Source organism: Pongo pygmaeus, chromosome 3 (genome assembly GCF_028885625.2).
Source record: "Pongo pygmaeus isolate AG05252 chromosome 3, NHGRI_mPonPyg2-v2.0_pri, whole genome shotgun sequence".
Classification (NCBI taxonomy): domain Eukaryota; kingdom Metazoa; phylum Chordata; class Mammalia; order Primates; family Hominidae; genus Pongo; species Pongo pygmaeus.
This window is the reverse complement of record NC_072376.2, coordinates 184,257,837-184,279,486: the sequence shown is the minus strand read 5'-3', so window position 1 is coordinate 184,279,486 and position 21,650 is coordinate 184,257,837. Positions and strand designations below refer to the sequence as shown.

The following is a 21,650-nucleotide window of genomic DNA, read 5'->3' as shown; positions in this document are numbered from 1 at the left end:
ATTTCTTACAAAGAATTTTCTTATTCAAAGAAGTCACATTTCAGATTAACTCCTTAGACTAGATAACATTCAGCACTATGCCCTATAGCATCAACATCCACTATCTTATCTATCTTATCATGAGCACAATAATCTGATTTTCAAAATTATGATCTTGTGGATTGTATTTTAAGTTGATTTTCCTTGTATTTTATTAAGAGAAGAAACTTCAGAATTTGCTATATTTAATAAGCTTTATTGCAGTAAAATGTTAGACTTCAGTTAACAGGAAAACCTAATTATCTGGGAAAGGTCATTCTTCAGTGATATTAACACAACATAGTAGTAGCGACCATTTCCTAAGAGAGGTAAGCATTTTTTTCCTTGACTTTTCATATTCACATTGAAGGAAATAAAAAACTAAGCTTTGGAATTAGAATTTCCTCTGAAACATAGGTCTTATATAACTAGGCTTAAGAGATCTATACAGTAGAACTGAACCTTGAAATGCCACATTTGCAGTTTTCTCCTTAAGCTTACTAGCGTAATCATTATTCATTGAGGAGAGATGTACTCCTAATTTGACATGTGCTTTCTTTCTTCAAATTCTTTCAAAACCCTGCAGTTTCAGGAAGCGTTGCCAGTAATATTTACATTGGAGTTTTCTCTCTAAGTAAGCTACAATTCCTTCTGTTTTATGGTGTTACGTTGAATGAAATTGTAATTTTCCATGTATAACCTAAATATTTATTATTAAAAATAATTAATAGGCAGCTGGAGAAGTAATCACAACCTAGGTGTATGCTTTTATTCTTTCTATGTAAAAATATTTTACAAACATAAGTTGGCAGAAACATAGACATAAAGCATATTTTGTGACATAGAAGTAATTTTAAAACAGTCAAGAAAAGCATGAGACAGATGAATTGAGTTTTGGAAAATTTATGCACTTGAAAGTGAGATTATTATGGTGTCTAAGAGCTCACAATCAACTTCTCCATGAAGTGAAATACCTGGATTTGTTTCAAAGTATATTAATGTATTACTATGAAAAAAGTACTAACGATTTTATAGTATATAACAGCAAAAAGGTAGTTCATGTTGATTGTAGGAATTAATTTTTATTTCAAAAGGAAATCTATAATAAGCCCCATCCCAGTCTTCTCATTTTCAAGCATAGATACAGACAACACTGATCTGACATAGGAAAAAAAAAAAGCTACTAATAGCCCAAGGAAATAAATAAATGACAGTAATAAATAAATAAAATAAAATAAAAATCCCTTGTAGAAGCAGAAATATTTTCTTTTCATAGCTTTCAATAGTTTTTGAAGAGTTACCAGTTTCTGCCAGTTAAATAGTTCAACCAAGCAATAAAACTGAGATAAAATCCAGGTATTATTGCTCTCCAGGTATTATTACGTTGGATAAATATACAATGTCCCACCATTTTTGAGAACTGATACGGCCCCTTTGAAGGCTTAATTAAAAATCAAATAGCATAGCCTAACACAGAGCACATATCCAGCAATACCCCAGAGTCTCAAAAACTGTGTCTTCGTATTTTAGCTGTAAATTATTTAAATCAGGTTCATCCAACAATATTGCTGCCTTTATTTTTCCTTGCAGTCTTCCCTGCCATCTCAGAAAAATTTTTAGTCCTGTTTCTTTGCCAGAGGAACTTATAATGAACTACTGCCAGACACTGAGCAGTAATTACCCAGCTGGTTTGTTTATTTCTAATGCGCATTTTTAAATAGAAAATTCTATTATATTTTGAGGGCTGCCATAACAGAGTACCACAAAAAGAGGTTGTGTCTGAAATAATTTTGCCTTCATATTTGAAAGGATTTTTTAATGGTATGGAATTTTATGTTGACAGTTTTTATTTCATTACTTAGAGAAGTTTCTCTACTGTCATTTGCCTTGATATGAAGTCAGCAGTTTTAATTTTCTTTGTTCCCTATACTTAATGTGCATTTTTCTGTGACCTTGTTTATGATTTGTCACTGATTTCTGAGCAAACTATTAAGCTGTGTCTTTGTATCGTTTTCATCTATTGTTTTCAGTTTCATTGAAATTCTTGTGTCTGTGAGGCTATAGCTGTCATCAAATGTGATATATTTTTAGCATCAAATTTTCAAAATTTATTTTAATGTACCTATTTCTCTTTTTTGCTTTGGGGACTCCAGTTATTTATATTTTAGGCCCCTTGAGGCTGTCTCACTGCTCACTTATGCTTTATTTTTTACTTTGTTATTTCATATTTTGTTTCGTTTTGGGTAGTTTCTACTTGCATTTCTTAGGATTTTGGATGACTTTATAACCTATGCATTATCTGCCATGAATCTCATCTGGTATATTTTCTCAGAATTGTAGTTTTCAGGTTTGAGAATTTGATTTGGCTTTTTAGAAAAATATACTTCGACTTTTGCACAAACTATATTCAGTCTTTCCTCTAGCTTCATGAACGTGATAAAAACAGTTATAATAACTGTTTTATTGTCCTCAGCTACTAATTATTGCTTTCATATTTACTAGGTGGGCCACAACGTCCTCAATCTGAAAATACTTTTGGCACCATTACTTAGTCAATGATTCTCTGTTTTCCCTACTCTATGCCCCTTGAACTACCTGTGTTTCCATTCTAGTTGATAGAAGTGTTATCAAGCCAACGGGGCTCACTGCCCCATGCACTAGAAGACAATACTATGACATCAGGATTTTGAGAAAAGGAAAGCTTTATTTTGCAAGTTGACTCACAAGACAGGCATGTCAAACTCAAGTTTGTCTCTCCATGCTGGCTTCAAAGCAGTATTTGTATCCAAAAAGTTTCAGGAGGTGGATTCTGAGATGACCAAATAATTGGTGGAAGGAAAGAGAAGGTCTAGAAAGTCCTTGGGCATACAGTTAACTTCATACTATCTTATGGCTCACATGTGCAAAGTTGGAGGGAGCTGTTATGAAACATGCAGTGAAAATTCAAGTTGCAATGTCAGCAAGCTCATTCTTTGCAGACTCTAGTTGGCCTTATTGGGTCCAACCAATTTCAGTCAGTGTTTTTTAGTTAATAAGCAAAGGGAGTTTCAGTGTTTCAGCAAATTTTTGTTGTTGTTGTTGTTATTGTTGTTTTGTTGTTGTTGTTTCCTCCTCTTCTTTTTTTAATCTGTCAACCTGCAAACTCAATAACTTCTTTTAGCCATTGGATTCTTTAACTAACTCTTTGGGTCGTGGTTTCAATCCCCCCTGTTCTACGTGCATTCTTCAGTCATGAGGGATTATGGGCAACATCCATTCTAGCTTTTTCCTAATGACTAGGGGTGAAGGTTTGGGCCTAAAGGATGAAATCGTTTTGCATTAAGTTGAAGATATTCTCTAATATCTGGTACATATTAACATTTAGCATTATTAATACATTGGTTTATCTTTTAACAGTTTAAAAGTTTAACATCAGAGGCAGCATTTGATAACCAAATGTCCAAAAATGAGCATTAGTAATAGGTAAAGTCTTAATTTTAGTATGGCTTGGGGGCATACATTGAATTCTATGTGGGATTCAGAAAAATATATCTGAGAACCAGTTGGCACCTGGTTCTTCCCTGGGAATTCGTTGTAATTAATTAGCTTGTTGTCTTCTTATTTCATGTGTGTTTCAACTTCAGAAGATGTATTGATGTAAACACAACATGATATGTTAGCTACCATATAAACTCCTTCCTGTTCCACCCATACTTAGTCTAGGGGTATTCTGTTATCCATTACTACTGTGGCTAAAGAGTTTAAAGATTTTTGTTGGGCAGCTATGGCTTTAGCTGCTTCATTTGAGAAGTTACACAGAGTGATTGACAGATTTATAACCGTATGTTCATGAGAGGCTACTCTCCATCATGGCAAGAGAATATTGCTAAACATAGGCCAAAATCTATCTTCTTGGTTTGCAGGTAGGGTTTGTCTATTCCTGGAAAATAGTTTTAAGAAACTGGTCCAATATTGAGAAGCAGTGAAGCTATAAATAGAAAGAAGAGTAGTCAGATAACCTAGTAAACAATTAACTCTCATGCACCAGCTGTCAACACATGCATAAAGCCATGGGTGGTCAATATGTTGACAAATAAATGCATATTCAGGAGGTGCACATAGTGTCCCTGATAAACACGGAAAAGTCTTCAGTTTACTCATAACAAAGACAGGTTAAAGAACATGTCATTGGTATTGGGTAGGATGTAATCAGTTTGATTTTAAAAATAAGAAACAAATAGTAGGTACCGACCTTAACAAGATGGAAAAGAAATTCCAACATATATTGAATTATAATTCCTAGTTTAAGTAGTACTTCAAAAATAGATCCTATTCCTGATGGAAATCATAACAAGAAGTTTTTAAAATATATTATATGCAGGTTCATTAGGGACACTTATTGAAGCCAGGAAAAATTCAGGATTCAGTCTTGATTATAACAAATGATAAAAACTTAAAAACAATGGTCAGTGTTGGAATCCAATAACAGGTGTGTTATAGTTTGCTGTTGAAATATAATTCATCTTTCTCAAGTTTCTCATTTTTATCAGAACAAATCATAGGACTGACTTGTTTGTAAAATAAATTTTAGTCTTATATCTACCTGGCATGATTATTTGCATAAAGTGCAGCAATAATTGGCCTTATAAACTTCTTTTTTAAAATTAGCTTTGTTGGAACCTACTTATAAGAAATTTTAGATTTTTAAAAGCCTTGAGGCTAGTAAAGCCATGGTTAATCCATCAGATTGTGGCTGTAAAATCTGTATGAATGAGTGTATTCCTCTCTTCTCAAGGTTCCAAAATATCTTGAGGTTCCCAGGCCTCTCAGAAAGTGATACTCTTTAATTACCAGAAGGACAGAAACCCTGTAAGGGAACATTGTAGACAAGATACCAGTCCAGTCTTTCTAAGTTTTTCATTGGCTCTATGAAGTCAGCACCAACTTCTCAAAGCAGCCTGATCATATCTGAAAATATGCCATTCTAATCAAAGCCTTGGTAAAATAATCAGTGTCTCCAATTGGATCCTGTTACAAAAGGAAACAGATTCTTATTGAACGTATGCAAATAATTGTATTGCCATCAATTAAGAATACTCACAAATGGCTTCCAAATTCTGGAGAAATCAGGTAGAGAGAAATATAAATACCTCAAATTTTTGTCCACAAAAGTGTATTCTATCTAATGTGTTGTCAATTAAAAATAAAGAAAAGGTTATCTTGACTCTGGAAAACAAAATATAAGCAGAATCAGCAATTTCAAATGAAAATGTCATGAATAAAATCTTTGTATTCTTCTATCAGTTCAATCCTGTGTAATTAACTTTTGTTCTGCTTCATGTTAGATTAGCAGTTCTTATTTTAGCTTTTGACTTAGAGTCTTCAAAGTTTTTTCTACTCTGATGGTATGATGTCCAAAGTAATCTTGTGTTCAAGAGTACTTGTCAGAGTCCTTTCCATGAAAAGTAATTTAGATCACAGTTTATTGTAATTGCTTTTAGAGAAGAAGTTTAAACAATAACTCACCAGATGCCCCTCCTACCCGCCAGTTTTGGGCATCATGTCGGGACCAGGCTGTGGTGGCCTTGTGCGCTGGCCATGGGAGAGTGGCTAGGGCTGAGGGCCAATGTGCCCTGGACATGGCCACTGAGTGGCAGCTCCTACCCTCCAGGAATTGTGGGTGACAAAAACTTGTAATAACCGTGGTTAAAATTGGTTGAAAATTTTCAATTGGCAATAAAATTTAGCTATTTCTATTATATGTAGCATAGTAAGATAAAAACCAGAATCATCACATCAGATCCACCAGACTTCCATACATTTGACATGATCTTTAAAATATTTATATTAATATCTATATAAATATAACTTTAGAAAAGGTTTAATATAGTCAAAATTATGACTGATAGGATATTATATTTTTATAAATGTATATAATTTTTATAGAATTTATATGAATAACATACCTATAAATGTAACCAAAAGAAGATCCAGTATTATTTATCCTTTGATGATATTTCCAATATAATTTTAGGTCCTACCAAAGATATCAAAAGGTTCAAAACATTTAATCAAAACAGAATCACAGGTCATTTTTACGTAATGGTTACTAATTTAACTAGCATGATAATCAGAAGTCCTCAAAAGCAATACAGGAAGTTACAAGGTTGTAAAAATCTTAACCCTTTTAAAGCTCAGTTTTCCCAAGTAAGAAAAATAACCAATGAAGACAATGTATACATTGCCATAATAAAGCATAAAATCTTTGTTTTAGACCAGTCATCAAAAAGGTAAAGAAAAACCTCCTGCGGTACGATTGCTTCCCCTTATGGAAAGCCCATTTAAATAACCCAGAGTTAAAACTGATGAAAAGTGTACCTGAATTTAAGTAGACATAAGAAGAATGTATCTAAGGTTATAGAGAAATTTTAGCATTAAAACTAGTACCTTTAGCAGAAAGCAGGAGGAATACCTGATTCTTAGTGACAGCATGGGAAATTTCTTGGTTACCTGAAAGTGTTTAGACATATCAAAAATATATTACAAAATAATGCTATATTTGAGGAAAGCATTGCTTTTTTTAGGCTTTCAAGGTAAGGTTTTTAGCATTATGTCTTACAAACAGAATTGGAATCAGGGGAAAATATTACAGGAAGTGACTGAAAATGTTGAAAGAGAGTTATCATTCCAGCCAAGCAAAAACACATACTTTTCAAGGGAAAAGGAACAGAAGGCAATGATGTGATCTGCAAATTATAGGTAACAAAATACCAGATAAGTTGAACTTCTGTGGCAGAAATCTGAGAAGCTTTATAAAGACACAGATTTCAGAATTAAAAGTCAATATTTCTTGCAATATCACTGAGAACAAATCAACACTTTGATAAAACCTTGTTATTTTAACCAAAATTTTTAGTTTTTTATTAGGGCACTTTTAATGATATAGCTAATTTTAACAAAAGTTTATATACAAATCTATCCAATTGCAATCAGTTTTGACCTCAGGGTAAGATTTCCATAAACCTTTCATAACTTAGTTTTTTTATTTTCCCCAACTTTTTATATACATTTAGGTTTATCTGTCATTTAAAAAATTTTCTTTAAAATAACCCTTAAACACCTCCAAACTAGACAAAAATCAAATTTTCTTAAGCAAAAATCATATTTCTATTTTCCTTATACATTGCAAATATGTAATTGTTTTATTCAGTAGTTTTAGTTACATATATCAATCACTGTATTAATGCTTAGTAATCCTTATTTTAGTGAAAAATCTAGGAAGCAAGAAATCTTGAATTGTCTGTCATATTTTACAGTATTTTACACATGAGAACCACTTTATAATTTTAGGAACATCTTTCCCTATAACATAAATCTTCTTAATTTGGAATGACCCAGATATTTAAAGTATATCTCTTATTTAATTTGACATAACTCTAATATTTCAAAAATATATTAAAATTTTATTTATTAACATTTATTTTATTTATATTTATTTAGTTTATTTTTAATAATTCATATAGATTATGAAAACTAAAATATTAGACAAAGCTTGTTATATTTTAAGTTATTTCCTTGTTAGCCATTTTATAGCCTGTAAATATTAGGTGTTCACCTAAGCAAGAACTTTAAATTACATGGACATTTTGCCAATAGCACAGAAGATCTTATTAGTTTTGTTAAATCAGTAATATTAAATCACTCTTGTTTATAAAAAAATTATATAAATAAAAATCATTATGTTTTCACTGGGTTTATAGCTTTATAACTTTCATGCCAAATTCTGACATCTTAAAACGTCTAACAAATGTAAATATAAAACCAGTAAACACAGGCAAACACGCATGCAGACCAGACAATTCTGAAAATATTTATATTTTTATTAATAATTTTAAAATTATTTTTACTTACCAGATGATATGGTTTGGCTGTGTCCCCACCCAAATCTCATCTTGAATTGTAGTTTCCAAAATACCCATATGTCATGGGAGGGACCCATTGGGAGGTAATTTGATGATGGGGGCAGCTACCTCCATGCTTTTTCATGATAGTGAGTGAGTTCTCATGAGATCTGATGGTTTTATAAGGGGCTTCCCGCACCCCCTTCACCTTGTACCTCTCCTTGCTGCTGTTATGTGAAGAAGGATGTGTTTGCTTCCCCTTCTGCCATGATTGTAAATTTCCTGAGGCCTCCCCAGCCCTGCAGAACTGTGAGTCAATTAAACCTCTTTCCTTTATAAATTACCCAGTCACGGGTATTTCTTCACAGCGGCGTGAGAATAGACTGATAGACGGGAGAATACTAAAGTCACATGAACCTGAAAAGCATCTGAGCTAATTTGCTTAATTTATGAGTGCTCCTTTATTTATAAGCTAATTTGGCACCGTGAAGATGCAACATGTAACATAATACATGTGTATATATAAACAAGATGGTTGAATCCTACTTACTTTCCTGACAAAATTGAAACTTTTTCACATGTCTAAACTTTATTTACTCAATGGGTAAAGCAGTTTCTATAGCAGCTTGATTTTAAAAGAACTTTTACCTTTTTTTTTTTTTCCTTTTGCCAAGCATCTTAGAATTAGTAATATCATAAAAAGTAAGTTTTATCTCAACACCAGTAGAAAAGTCAGCAGATTCAAAATGGGAAGAAAAAATATAGATATGTGAAATAATTTAGACTCTTTTGTTGTAGGGTCTTCTTTTCTTTTCTTTTCCCTTCCTTCCTTCCTTCCTTTCTTTCCTTCTTTCTTTCTTTCCTTCTTTTCTTTCTTTCTTTCTTTCTTTCTTTCTTTTTCTTTCTTTACTTTTTTCATAATAACTATTTGGGCTCTGAATTTTCCTTAATGTAATTTGGCCATATGGTTTAAAATGCGCCCTAGAACAGGGCATAATAAGTAGCCAGTTGGAGTCCCAGCAAACCTAGACTGCCTTAATGTTTGAAATTCCCATTCTGGTCATTTCTATGTTGTCCCCTTTAGTAAAGCCCTCCCATCTAGGGAGATGCTTGCCAGAGTGCAGACCAAAGTTTGATTGTCTGGTTCCTTTTTGTTTTAGTTTTAGATAATTTTTTTCTCACTGTAAGAGCTCAGCAAAGCAGGTACAGTAAAGCAGCAGAACCTTTTATTTTTGTTAGCTTTTATTTTAACCTTTATTTTAGGTTCAGAGGGTACATATGCACATTTGTTATACAAGTAAATTGCATCTCCCAGGGATTTTTTGTACAGATTATTTTACCACCTAGGTAATAAGCATAGCACCCAATAGGTAGATTTTTTGATCCTCACCTTCCTCCCACCCTCCACTCTCAAGTAAGCCCCTTTTTCTATTGTTCATTTCCAGAATGGCTATTATTAAAAAGTCAAAAATTAACAGATGCTGGTGACGTTATGGAAAAAAGGTAACACACACACACTGCTGGTGGGAATGTAAATTAGTTCAGTCATTGCACAAGGCAGTCTGGTGATTTCTCAAATAACTCAGAACAGAATTACCATTCAACCCAGCAATCCCATTACTGGGTATATAATCAAAGGATTATATACCTTCTACCATAAAGACACATGCACATATATGTTCATGGTAGTAGTATCCACAATAGCAAAGACATGGAATCAATCTAAATGCCCCTCAATGGTAGACTGGGTTTTAAAAACTGTGGTACATAAACACAATGGAATACTATGCAGCCAATAAAAAGAATGAAATCATCTCCTTTGCAGCAACATAGATGGAGCTGGAGGCCACTATGTTAAACAAACTAATGAATGAGCAGAAAACCAAATACTGCATGTTCTCACTTATAAGTGAGAGCTAAACTTTAAATTCATATGAGCAAAACCTCTTAAATCCAGATTTTTAAAATCATAAACTTTATTCCTACACTGAATCTTGGCTCCCCAGAAAGACAGAAACACCATAGGACCAGAGCAAAGATGGGAGGAGGAGGAAGAGACAGGGAAGGAGAGGCAGGGACACAAGAAAAATGAGTTGAGTTTGTAAATTTTTCACATGCACCATTTTCTTTAGGTTTTTGTAGTTCATGGAATCTCTTTCTTCCTATTGAGCATGTAGATAAATTAGTTTAGAGGTATCATATCTTGTCCTGCATTGTTTTCTAAGTTTTGGTAGACTGTTGTTTCATAAATTTTGTCCAGTTCTTTTTTATAAGCTGGAGGATAAATAAATATGGTACCTGCTTTCCATATTACCTAGAAACAAAAGTACCCCATTCCACATTGAAATTGCAGGCTGTTATCTTCTTTTGTTATATCCTGAGCACCTAAATAACCTAAATATAAAAAGCTATCTGAAGTGTTTATTAAAACAATAAACCAATAAATAGACAATAGATTTGTCATATAAAAAAATTGAGACCATATTTTCTTCAAGGCTGTGTAAATGTAAATCTGCCCTTTTGCTGAAACCCTCAATCTCCAAAGATGGTCACATCTTTACACGTAGACAGGCACACACAATTAGAACTTCTTTCATGTTTACACACATCGCTCTTTCCATTTACTGAGAAAATTATTTGAGATTGAAAACCACATTAATCTCTCTTTGGTTATTAAAACAATCTACCATAGACTGGATTTGGCCTCTACTGTTTGGTGCTTTATTTTATAGAAAACATGTCCTTATTACAGAATCAAATACTTATTTTAGCTCTTATTCTATTTGAGCACTTTTGAGAATTTGATAATGTGAATTACCTTCTTCATGAAAATTTGTTTCCCTGTCTCTAATTTCTTGCTACTGTTCTTTCTCAGATGCTGACACCCGACTCATTGGAATTGATTCTGTATCTCATATGCTAAAGAGGAATAATTTTACTTCTCAGTTTTCTTTAGCGCTCTCTTACTAATCTCTACATTTTGTTGATGTCATCCTTAGCTCTTTTATTTTTACCCCCTGCTTTCCCTTTACCTATAATTAGTCTTCTGAGGTAAGCCCATATTAAAGACAGGGGAACACCATACAAGTACTTTGGTTGCCGTAAAATGAAATATTGCTGGCTCCAGAAAAGACATATATATTTAATATACTTTGTCACGTTACTGCCCTTTGGATGCAGTGTTTTTATAGTAATGATTGCATATAATTCCTGGTTTAAAAATCATTGTCTTTCATAGAGAAAAAAAGCATAATAAATGCTTAATATTTTATTATATTATTATACATTATGTAATATATGACTTGATTAGATTACTTGCTGATTCCTCTCTTACTATATATTTTTCTCCTAGTGGAGAATACTTTTTCTTATTAACTTGTGAACTTCTTTTTAAAAAAAGCACCTTATTGAGATGTGATTGACATAAAAAAGCTGCACATACTTGATATAACAACCTGATGAATTCAGACATAAGTATACACCCATGAAATCAACACAATATCATACACATATCTAACACCTCTTAAAGGTTCCTCTCAGCCTCTCTGCTTGCTATTATTATTCTTAAAAATATTTCTGTGCATGATATCTTGTAAGCCTCAGTAAACTATATACTTATTTTAGCTGCCTGGCCCTCTTTTTGCATGGCTGCTCAATTCTTCTTTGTTTGTTCATGGTGGTGAGATTCTTTTTAATCTCCTGTAAACATTTAGAAAAAAAGCTTATTGGAGAACTTGATGCAGTAACTATATTGATTTCCTCTTCTCATTGGGACCAACTAGGATTGCATTGACTTTAGGATTGAACATATTTTGAGATCTTCCTAGCTCTACTAAATTGTTATATTTATTTATTTAGTAATCTCTGATCATATAAATTTTCTGAATGTTAGTACATGTCCAGAACATAATCATTGCTGCGTATCTTTTCTTATCTCTAGAGCAAAAGGCCCTTTACCATGTTTCTCTTCTCAAGGACATGCATTTTGAATAATGTATTTTCAGCTGAGATACAGTGTTATTCTTCCTATCCTCCTATTCTACTGATCACAATGTATACTTTATGTATTTCTAATGCCCTTTCTACTAAAACACTGATGAGAGATCTATCATGTTCAATTGTCACCTTTATTGCTTAACTTACCCATATGTGTGCATTACAGGAAGACAGTAAGGAACTTTAAACTCTTCCCACTTAAATTATTTTAAAAACTACCAGAATCTTTCCTCAATTATTTAATTTCATCTGAGAGTTTATATTAGTAAGAATTATATTTGCTTTCAAGGATTAGAAAAATACAGAATAACAACAGTGGTTTAAGAAGGTATAAATGTAATTCTATCTGTCCTCAAGGAGTCATAACATAGGCGGATAAGGGATGCAGATATCTTGCTATTTTTCTAACCTTAGTATAACACCTGGTGGTTTCATATAGCTATTTAAGTCACAGACACATCTCTTTACAGGCAGCCAACATGAAGGAAAATAGATGAAGAAAATTATCTCCTCCTTTTTAACTTGTTTTTAATTAACATGATGCAAATATAAAAAGTTGCATGAAATATGTAAACCAGTAATGAAATGCCACAAGGCATTTAAAATGTCACCCATATAAAGATATAATTTTGCCACATACCACAAAAGCCCTCCATTTACCACCTCAAAAATCACAATCCTTTTCTTCCTTTCCAAGGGTGATCACAACTGACTTCTATTGTAAAACATCTTTATTTTTCCTTATAGGTTTTTCACTTAAATGCATACTGCTAAACTCCTTGTAATTTACTTTTGCCTGTTAACGTAATATCAGTTTCTTTTAATCTATAAAATCCCTCTCTCTTTCTCATTTTTATTTTTTTGGCTTGCAATGTACGTATTGAAGAACCTAGATGGTGTCTTGTGAGTTTTTCACAGTCATAATCTTACTGAGTTCATTTCCTTGTATAGTTTAACATGTTCATTTGTCCTCTGAGTTATATGTAAATTTTTAGTTGAATCTAGAGACTAAGTCTCATTCAAGAATGATGATTTGCCAAGGTTGACAAAGTGAGAATGCGTTCTTTAGGAAGCACACCAGGGATTGTTGTCTATGTTTGTGAAGTTAACAGCTGTTGATGCCTGATGTATAGCTCCATTAATTTAATAGAAATTGTAAAATGATGATATTATAATTTCACTATTTTTACTTAATTTATTTTCTGGAATACTTCTGTAAAAAGAAACTGTATCTTATCTACTATCTGGTTATCCAGAAGTAAATCTGAACAGGAAATGCAAGAGAAATGCTAAATAGTCTTATTTTATTTACTAGTTAAAAAAAATGGCTACTAGCATAATATAAAGTGACCCAGTCAGTGTAACTTCTGGGGTTGTGTGAGAACCAATATTAACGAATGAATTAAAGCTTATTTGACATTTTTGTATCTAATTTAGGTATTAGATTTTGATGCTTATATTTTATGTTCTTTGGCCAGTGTGAAACTCATAGTTGATTCCAAAATTTGGATGACTTTCACCAAGTGTTACATGAGAGCTACCTTTCTATGTACGATCCCAAAATAACTCAAGTAATCTTAAACATTCCTTGATCTTTCCTATAATCAGCCATTTTCTCAAGAAACCCTGATTCTCTTTAGTAGAAAGTGGCATTTCAAATCAGTATCAGGCTTCAATTGATCAATTTCTATTGAATTGTTATAATTTCTAAGCATTTAGTGTAAAATCTTAGTTCAAACTTTGTGCCTCTTTAAAATTCATTGCTACAGAGTGTTTCTTCAATTTCTACAATCTTGAATCTGAATCTTTTTTATACCAAACAGAGTGTTGTTTTTTAAGAACATTGTGAAGAGAATTAAAGTACAACATAAATAATCATATATTTTAATTTATACTACATGGAAACATTATCAGATAACAATACCTTCAACACCAATAATTTGCTGACAAAAGCTCTTGCTAGTTTCACTTCAGTTTTTCACATTGCACTTTACCTATATTGACAGAGCAGCTAACGATTACAAACTATACATTCTTCCTTATACATCTCATTCACTGTTAGTTCTATGTGTAAATTTATACATTCGACGTTTACTAACAGTCTTTATGTTAATGTCTTTCCAGTTATTTTGATTATCTGATGTCTGATATGAAAACATTTAGATTACTAGAGATAAGTTCCCAGACACAATATTTCCTTATTGCCTGCACAGCGATGAAATTTTATACTTTAGTCATTATACTTGAAAGTCAGTGAGACTGTTTTAAATCCTTACCTTTCTTTGATTACCTTATATATATGTGTATATAACTATACACATATATAGAAATTTCTCTGTCATCTCTTTGTCACTTTTGAATCTGCTATATCAAAGTTTAACAATTACAACAAAATGATAGAGAAATTAACTTATGTATTGAAACAGATGATGAATTTTTCTTCTTTTTCTAATTCTGGATTTTTTATAGTGTTTTGTTTTGTTTTGTTTTCTTCATATGTTCCTTTAAGTTTTATCTTAGCTCTGAAATATTTTTCTTTCCTTTCTGTTTCCTGTTATTCAATACCACATTTTAATTGTTTCTTTTGTGCTCATTTTGTGATATTTTCTTAACATGTTAAACTTTATTTTGAAATATTAGATTATGATTTTTATCTGTTTATGGTTACATCTTTATGGAAAGATAGAATTGCTATTATTATAATATGATTTTCTCTTGGAGAACTTTATACAGGACTTGAACTTGATATTTTTGTTTCTTTGCTGTTTTTGAACAGAAAAGCTTTTCTGCATGAGGGCTGCATTAGGTTAGCTTTTGTTCTGTTTTTTTGGAAACTGAATGGCTTCTGCTGTTTTTGTAAAGTTCAAAAATATGGTGGTGACTTCTGCTTACAGGTTTAATATGAAAATTGCTTGGACTCCATTCCTCCATACACTCCAGATTTTGTTACAAGAAAAATTTGAACAAACTAAAAATCCCTGACTTTTCTTAGACCTATCAGAGAACTGAGTTCACAAGGTAAACTGCCAATCTAAAATCTGGACAGATAGGTACCTCCTAAAATCTGCTTACCCAGGGCAGAAGCCACTACAGCCATAAAAATACAAGAAGATTTAAATAAGATTTGAATACCAATTTTTTGATGAATGGATCCAAGATGACTGAGAACTAGCATGACAGTGAGAAGCTCCTGGGAGCTGCAGAAACTCCTAGGAGCTATGGGTGTGGGGGCAACTTTTCATGAGTCTTCTCTCCCTGAATCACCTCAGTTCTTATGATGAGGAGCCAAGAAACATACTCTCCTGCCTCTGGTTTAGGGAGAGAAAGAGTCACCATCGTGACGAGCCTCTATATAATCCTCTACAAAAATATCCTGTGCTGGAGGATAAAGGACTTTGCCAGAGCCTTATCTATTGATAGGGGAAATCCTCCTCATCCCAGCTCTCTTCAGCCTTCCTGACTTATCTGAAAGAAAAATCACCAACAAAAATAACAAAATAGTTATCGGGTGTCAAAGCTTCAAAACATAGAGAAAGGCTGTTTCAACCAGCATAGATAGTAGAGGGTAAGAAGAAAAACAAATCAACAACAACAACAACAAAGAACCAGCTATACCACTGGAGAAATACTTGTCAAGGTAACATCCCTGAGACACAGGCTCCGCTATACAACTGAGATTTAATGGAAAGATTACAGAATTCTCCTCTTCTCTCACAATTTACTACCACAACAACCAGGCTACACGGTACCTCTCTCTAAGGAGGAGTAAGAAGGGAAGCCCAAAGTCAAGAGGGGAGACAAAACCAAGAACACTACAGGAATTTAAAGCCCCTAGCACCTAAATGTAGCTACAACTCACATTAAGCACAGTCCAACTCCCAGATTAACAAAAATCCTCAGACTAAAGGTCTGTTTACCACAGTTTCTTTTACCCAATACAGCATATCTGGCATTCAACAAAAAATTTCAAGGTATGACTGCAGGTAAGAAAAAACAATCTGAAGAGAAAAGCAAGCATCGGAAGTAGACTCAGGTATGAAACAGATATTGGAATTATCTAACACAGAATGTAAAATAACTGTGATTAATCCTAGGGACTCTAATGGAATAAGTAGATACACACAAGAACAAGTGGGTAATGTAAGCAGACAGTTTAAAATCAAAGAAAGAACCAAAAGGAAATACTAGAAATCAAAACAGTAAAGGCAATAAATAATGCCATTGAAAGGCACATCAGAAAATTTGACACAATGGGCACAAATACTCAGTGAGCTTGAAGATGGGTCAGTAGAAACTTTCCAAATTTAAATGCAAAAATAAAAATAATAAAAAAAGGAAAGCAAGAACAGGACATAAGGTTTAAGTGTAATTGAAACACCAAAAAGACAAAAAATACAGATTAACAGCACTCAGAGAACATCAAGTAATACCAAAAGCCAAAAACAAACAAAACAAAAATCTAAACATATTCAAAATGTAAAAACACAAAGAGAAAAAGAAAATCTTGAAACTGAGTCGAGAGAGATAGAGGAAGCACCTTACCTAGAGTGGAACAAAGATAATTACAGAAAACTTCAGTCAGAAACTGTACAAGCAAGAAGAAAGGGAAATTAAATACGTGAAGTGTTGGGAAAACAAACTATCAACCTAGAATTTTATATCCCCAGTTAAATTATCGTTCAAAATGAAGAGAAACAAAATACGACATCTCATTCTCAGATAGTTCGTGGCTCTGTTTCTTTCTCCCAGTTGTATCTGCAACTTTTCTTTCTTTGTCTCTCTTGCCTTCATCCTGCTCAGGTTAAATTCTACTCCCAGAAGTTGTTTTCATCACGAGGATTATTCTGAAATTTCCTCAAATTTCAACAAAAATAAAAAATCAACAAAACGAGCTTTTATTGATTTTAAGAATTATTTTAGTCATAAAACTACAGATTTAGTTTTAGATTGGTCAAGAGTTTTAACCTCTTTGGATATTACTATTGATTTATTATTATTTATTGACATCACCTACCGTAGAATAATTGCCTCTCTGTTTCAGCTGCTATCGTCAATTTTTCTTGCTGAGTTTTTGATTGAACCCTTGTCTGCTTTTCTGAGTTCTCAAGCTGGACAGCCTCCATATTCCTTACTTCGGAGTCTTCCTGCACAAACGCTATGCCTTGGAATCCTGGGGTAACTGGCACAGTAAAAGTCTTGTAAGTATGGGTGGTTCATGATCATGACTTCCTGTTTGAGGAAACTTTACCTCCTAATTTTTTTCTTATATTGCACATATATTTTTGTTATCCAATTTGTGTTTTTCTGCTTTTACACTTGCATTTCAACAAATTCAAAAGCTATGCCTCAAATATAAACTTTCCACAATCCCTTTTATGTTCTCTCCCTTTAAAGACACTTCCTAAAAGCGGCATGGGACACTTATACATTCCCCTGTTTGAATACAACTTAGTCATATCGCCAAACCCAGCTTCACACGAGCTTTAAACATTTCATTTCTATTCTTGCCTGCCATGTGCACTGCTTAAAACCATCTGTTCATTTCGTGTCCAGAATTGGTGGGCGCTTGGTCTCACTGACTTCAAGAATGAAGTCACGGACCCTCACGGTGAGTGTTACAATTCTTAAAGGCCCCACGTCTGGAGTTTGTCCTTTCTGCTGTTCGGATGCGTTCAGAGTTTCTTCCCTCTGGTGGGTTCGCCGTCTTGCTGGCTCAGGAGTGGAGCCCCAAACCTTGGTGGTGAATGTTACAGCTCATAAAAGCAACGTGGACCCAAAGAGTGAGCAGCAGCAACATTTATCGCAAAGAGCAAAGAAACAACACCCCAAAAGCGTGAAGAGGACCTCAACAGCTTGCCACTACTGCCCCAGGCAGCCTGCTTTTATTCTCTTATCTGGCCCCACCCCATCCTGCTGATTGGTCCATTTTACAGAGAGCCCATTGGTCTGTTTTACAGAGAGCTGATTGGCCTGTTTTGACAGGGTGCTGATTGGTGCATTTACAATCCCTGAGCCAGACACAAAAGTTCTCCAAGTCCACATTAGATCAGCTAGATACAGTGTGTTGATTGGTGTATCAACAAACCCTGAGCTAGACAGAGTGCTGATTGGTGCATTTACAAACCTTGAACTAGATACAGAGTGTCGATTGGGGCATTCACATCCCTTAACTAGAAAGATTCTCCAAGTTCCCACCGGGTTAGCTAGACACAGAGCTCTTATTGGTGCATTTACAACCTTGAGCTAGATACAGAGTGCCGATTGGTGCATTCACAAACCCTTAGCTAGACATAAAGATTCTCCAAATCCCCACTACACTCAGAAGCCCAGCTGGCTTCACCCAGTGGATCCCGCAGGCACCGGGACCACACGTAGAGCTGCCCGCCAGTCCCCCGCCCTGCGCCCGCACTCCTTAGCCCTTGGGCACTCGATGGGACCCGGCGCCGTGGAGCAGGGGGCGGCGCTTGTCCGAGAGGCTCGGGCTGCCCAGGAACCCTGGGTGGGGTGGGAGGCTCAGGCATGGCTGGCTGCGGTCCCGAGTCCCGCCCCGCTGGGAGGCAGCTGAGGCCCGGCGAAAATTCGAGCGCAGCGCCGGTCGGCCGGCATTGCTGGGGGACCCGGCGCACCCTCCACAGCTGCTGGCTCGGGTGCTAAGCTGCTCACTGCCCGGGGCCGGCCGGCTGCTGCGAGTGCGGGGCGGCCAAGCCCACGCCCACTCGGAACTCTAGCTGGGCCGCAAGCACCGCGCGCAGCCCCGGTTCCGCGCGCAGCCCCGGTTCCGCGCGCAGCCCCGGTTCCGCGCGCAGCCCCGGTTCCGCGCGCAGCCCCGGTTCCGCGCGCAGCCCCGGTTCCGCGCGCAGCCCCGGTTCCCGCCCGCGCCTCTTCCTCCACACCTCCCAGCAAGCCAAGGGAGCCAGCTGCGCCCTCAACCAGCCCAGAGAGGGGCCCCCACAGCGCAGTGGCGGGCTGAAGGGCTCCCTGAGCATGGCCAGAGCGGATGCCGAGGCCGAGGAGGCGCCAAGAGCGAGCGAGGGCTGCAAGGCCTGCCAGCACACTGTCACCTCTCAGTTTCATAAGGTACTTTAAAACCATGGGCTACTTTCCTCAGAAAGAATGGAAGTTGAGGAAGGCAGCTAGCAGGACACAGAAATCTGTACAGCTTTGTTCTGGAAGAATGATTCGAAGGGAACACACAGTCCCTCATTCTGTTGCTCGGTAAAGGCATATAGGAAAGAGGCAAATTCACCAGACTGACAATATCAAACCGATTGTTTCAAATCTTTGTTTATTTTATAATTTGCTAAACTATGCTTGTGGGTCTTTTCCCATTTGTTTTTTTGTGATTTCCCCACAATTTTTATGAAGTTCTTATTTAAAATCCTCCTGACAGTTTTGAAGTTTCCTGAAAATGCTTATCATCTTCATAAAATGCCATCTTATTTCTATGAAGAAAGAAAATCTCATCATTATACAAAATATTTATGTAAATATACATTTAAAAACTTGAACCTTCTTTTAATATTTATATCTTAATATATTTACATTCTACATCTTTCTGTGGTAATATAGATCAACTAAAATAAGAGACTAAAATGTGATGATATATAATGTCAATTTCTCTAGCTTCCCTCCCAGTTCTTTATTAAAGCTATATTTGATATTTCTTCCATATTATTTATTTCCATCATTTGGTAATTGGTTGATGTTTAACTCATTTGTCAAAATACTTGAAGGTAGTTTTTTACTGTATAAATCGGCTCAATTTGAAAGTTTACAATGGGTTGGATAATTTGGGGGATGCTGTTTACTTTGACTACACCATGCTTTAGAATAAAACACTCCACCAAATTAGACATTTTGTAATCTCACTAGTAGCTAACTTCTGTTGAAATAAAACAAGTCAGCATGATGAAGTGGAAATAATTTTAAATGAGAAGAGATGCCCGTTGAGTTGTAGACCAAGATATTCCAGTATCTTGCACTGAAGTTCATGTACAGGCACTTATTTCCACTAAATGTTTCTGCAAGTTTTAATATTTCAGGTGAAGATCTATGTAAGTTATTTTTCTGTAACTTAAGATTTGTGATCTAGTTCTTGGCTTCCAAAGCTTTCAACTGAAAGAACATTGCTACTATTAGAGGGAACACAGTTTATCTCTGCCTGGTTGACCTTACGTGTTATGGAAGCTCAGCAGGTATAATATTTCTAGCATCTCATGGCCTCTTTACTTTCTCAACGCAGAAGAAATGGACTTCGCTGATAAGTAAACTTATGGCGGAAAAAGCCTTACGGGGTTCAGACTCCTCTATTTCTTTTCTTCATAAAACATTCCTCCTTCAGAGGTAGGCTTTCCCAACTGTAGTTGGCCAACCCTGGGCCAGATTCCCTGAAGGGCCAGCACTTTCTCTGTCCTTTGGAAGCAGGCTGATCAGGAAAAGGCATGGAATCTCCACTGCTCTCCTCCAAGCAGTAAATTTTACAGCAGCATGCTCTGATCCTTGGAGCAAGGTAGGAAGGCCGTAGTTTTTATTGGGATTAACATCAAAATCCCCAACATCTAGATGATTAGCCTTCAAACTGTGAGAAATAAACAAAGAGTAAAAACTGGGGAAATCAATAGAGCCTGGGTTAAAAAGACATCTTGCACAGAGTAAAGACTTTAAATGTTCTGGTCCTTTGCCACATATTGGGTGATGCAAATTGTATGGGGTAATGCCAGTTGATGTTTAACTTTGAAGGCTTCATCCCTTCACAAATACGTAGGTTAAAATTTCGCAGTAAGGAGGTACCTATCAAGGACAAGATTCAAATAGAGGAAACAGAGAGACTTCCTGTGTCCAGGAGTTTTAGACTTTATCAGGGTGAATATTTGTTACTATTGCTGTTCTTCTCAGCTAGGTCTGCCAGAAAAGTCTTTAAGTAGATAAATCATATATCTAACTATCATAACCACTACAGAGCACAAATATGTGAGGTATAAGGTGCTAACTTGAAATATGGGGTGCCATTCTACATTGTAGTATTATTAGGGTGTCCCTAATTATGTGCTTTTTTTTGAAATGTTGATTTGAGTAGCCATCAGAGCACACTGGGAGGTAATAACACAACCTTGAATCCATGTGGTTTGTCAGCATGACTGGAGTAACCGCCCACCCACCGGGAAATTAGAATTTCCAGGCAAATTCTAATTCCCTCTCCCATGCATGAAGTTTCTATTAGGTACTTACATATAAGAGAGAAACATCATAGCAGATCTCATACTGAATTTAGTGCTCTGTGCAAGAGAGAATGATCTTCAAAGGTGAAATAGTGATTAAAATGTTTAATATACTAAGAAAAACTTTTCTAGAATTTTTCCCTACATGCCTGTATATTTACTGTAATAAATATAAAGTTGTAATTCTACATAACTAGTATTAAGTGTTGACACCCTAGTGAAGCTAAGCACAGAAGATTTTCTATTAGCACTTAGTAACCTTTGAGTTTTTGTAATAGTCTTTGGTAACATTATGATGTTCTTGAAATAAAACTTTACTGGATAGAAATTCTAAGAGTTGAGATGTACCTACTTTTTAAAGTTGGCTATTGAGGGTTTTCAGTGCTTTGATATTGCATATGTTTTGATGTTTATTTGGAGCCTTTAGAGTAGAGATCCACCCATTCGAAATTTGACATTTAATTCATGCAAAGCTAGCTATCTGGAAATAACAGTGACACCCATAGAAGTCCTAGTTCATTGCAATCCTGGCTCAAAT

The 21,650-nt window shown here is 35.2% G+C and overlaps 1 long non-coding RNA gene across 1 annotated transcript; it reads right to left on the bottom strand.

Moving 5' to 3' along the window:
* Positions 1-2,704: 2,704 nt before the first annotated feature.
* LOC129035107 (uncharacterized) lies at positions 2,705-21,355 on the bottom strand. Its single transcript, XR_008502109.1, has 5 exons — positions 21,123-21,355; positions 6,445-6,507; positions 5,964-6,034; positions 5,524-5,657; positions 2,705-3,985 (listed from the first exon to the last, which is right to left on the bottom strand). It is a non-coding gene; the product is annotated as an uncharacterized LOC129035107 (long non-coding RNA).
* Between the last annotated feature and the right edge of the window lie 295 nt (positions 21,356-21,650).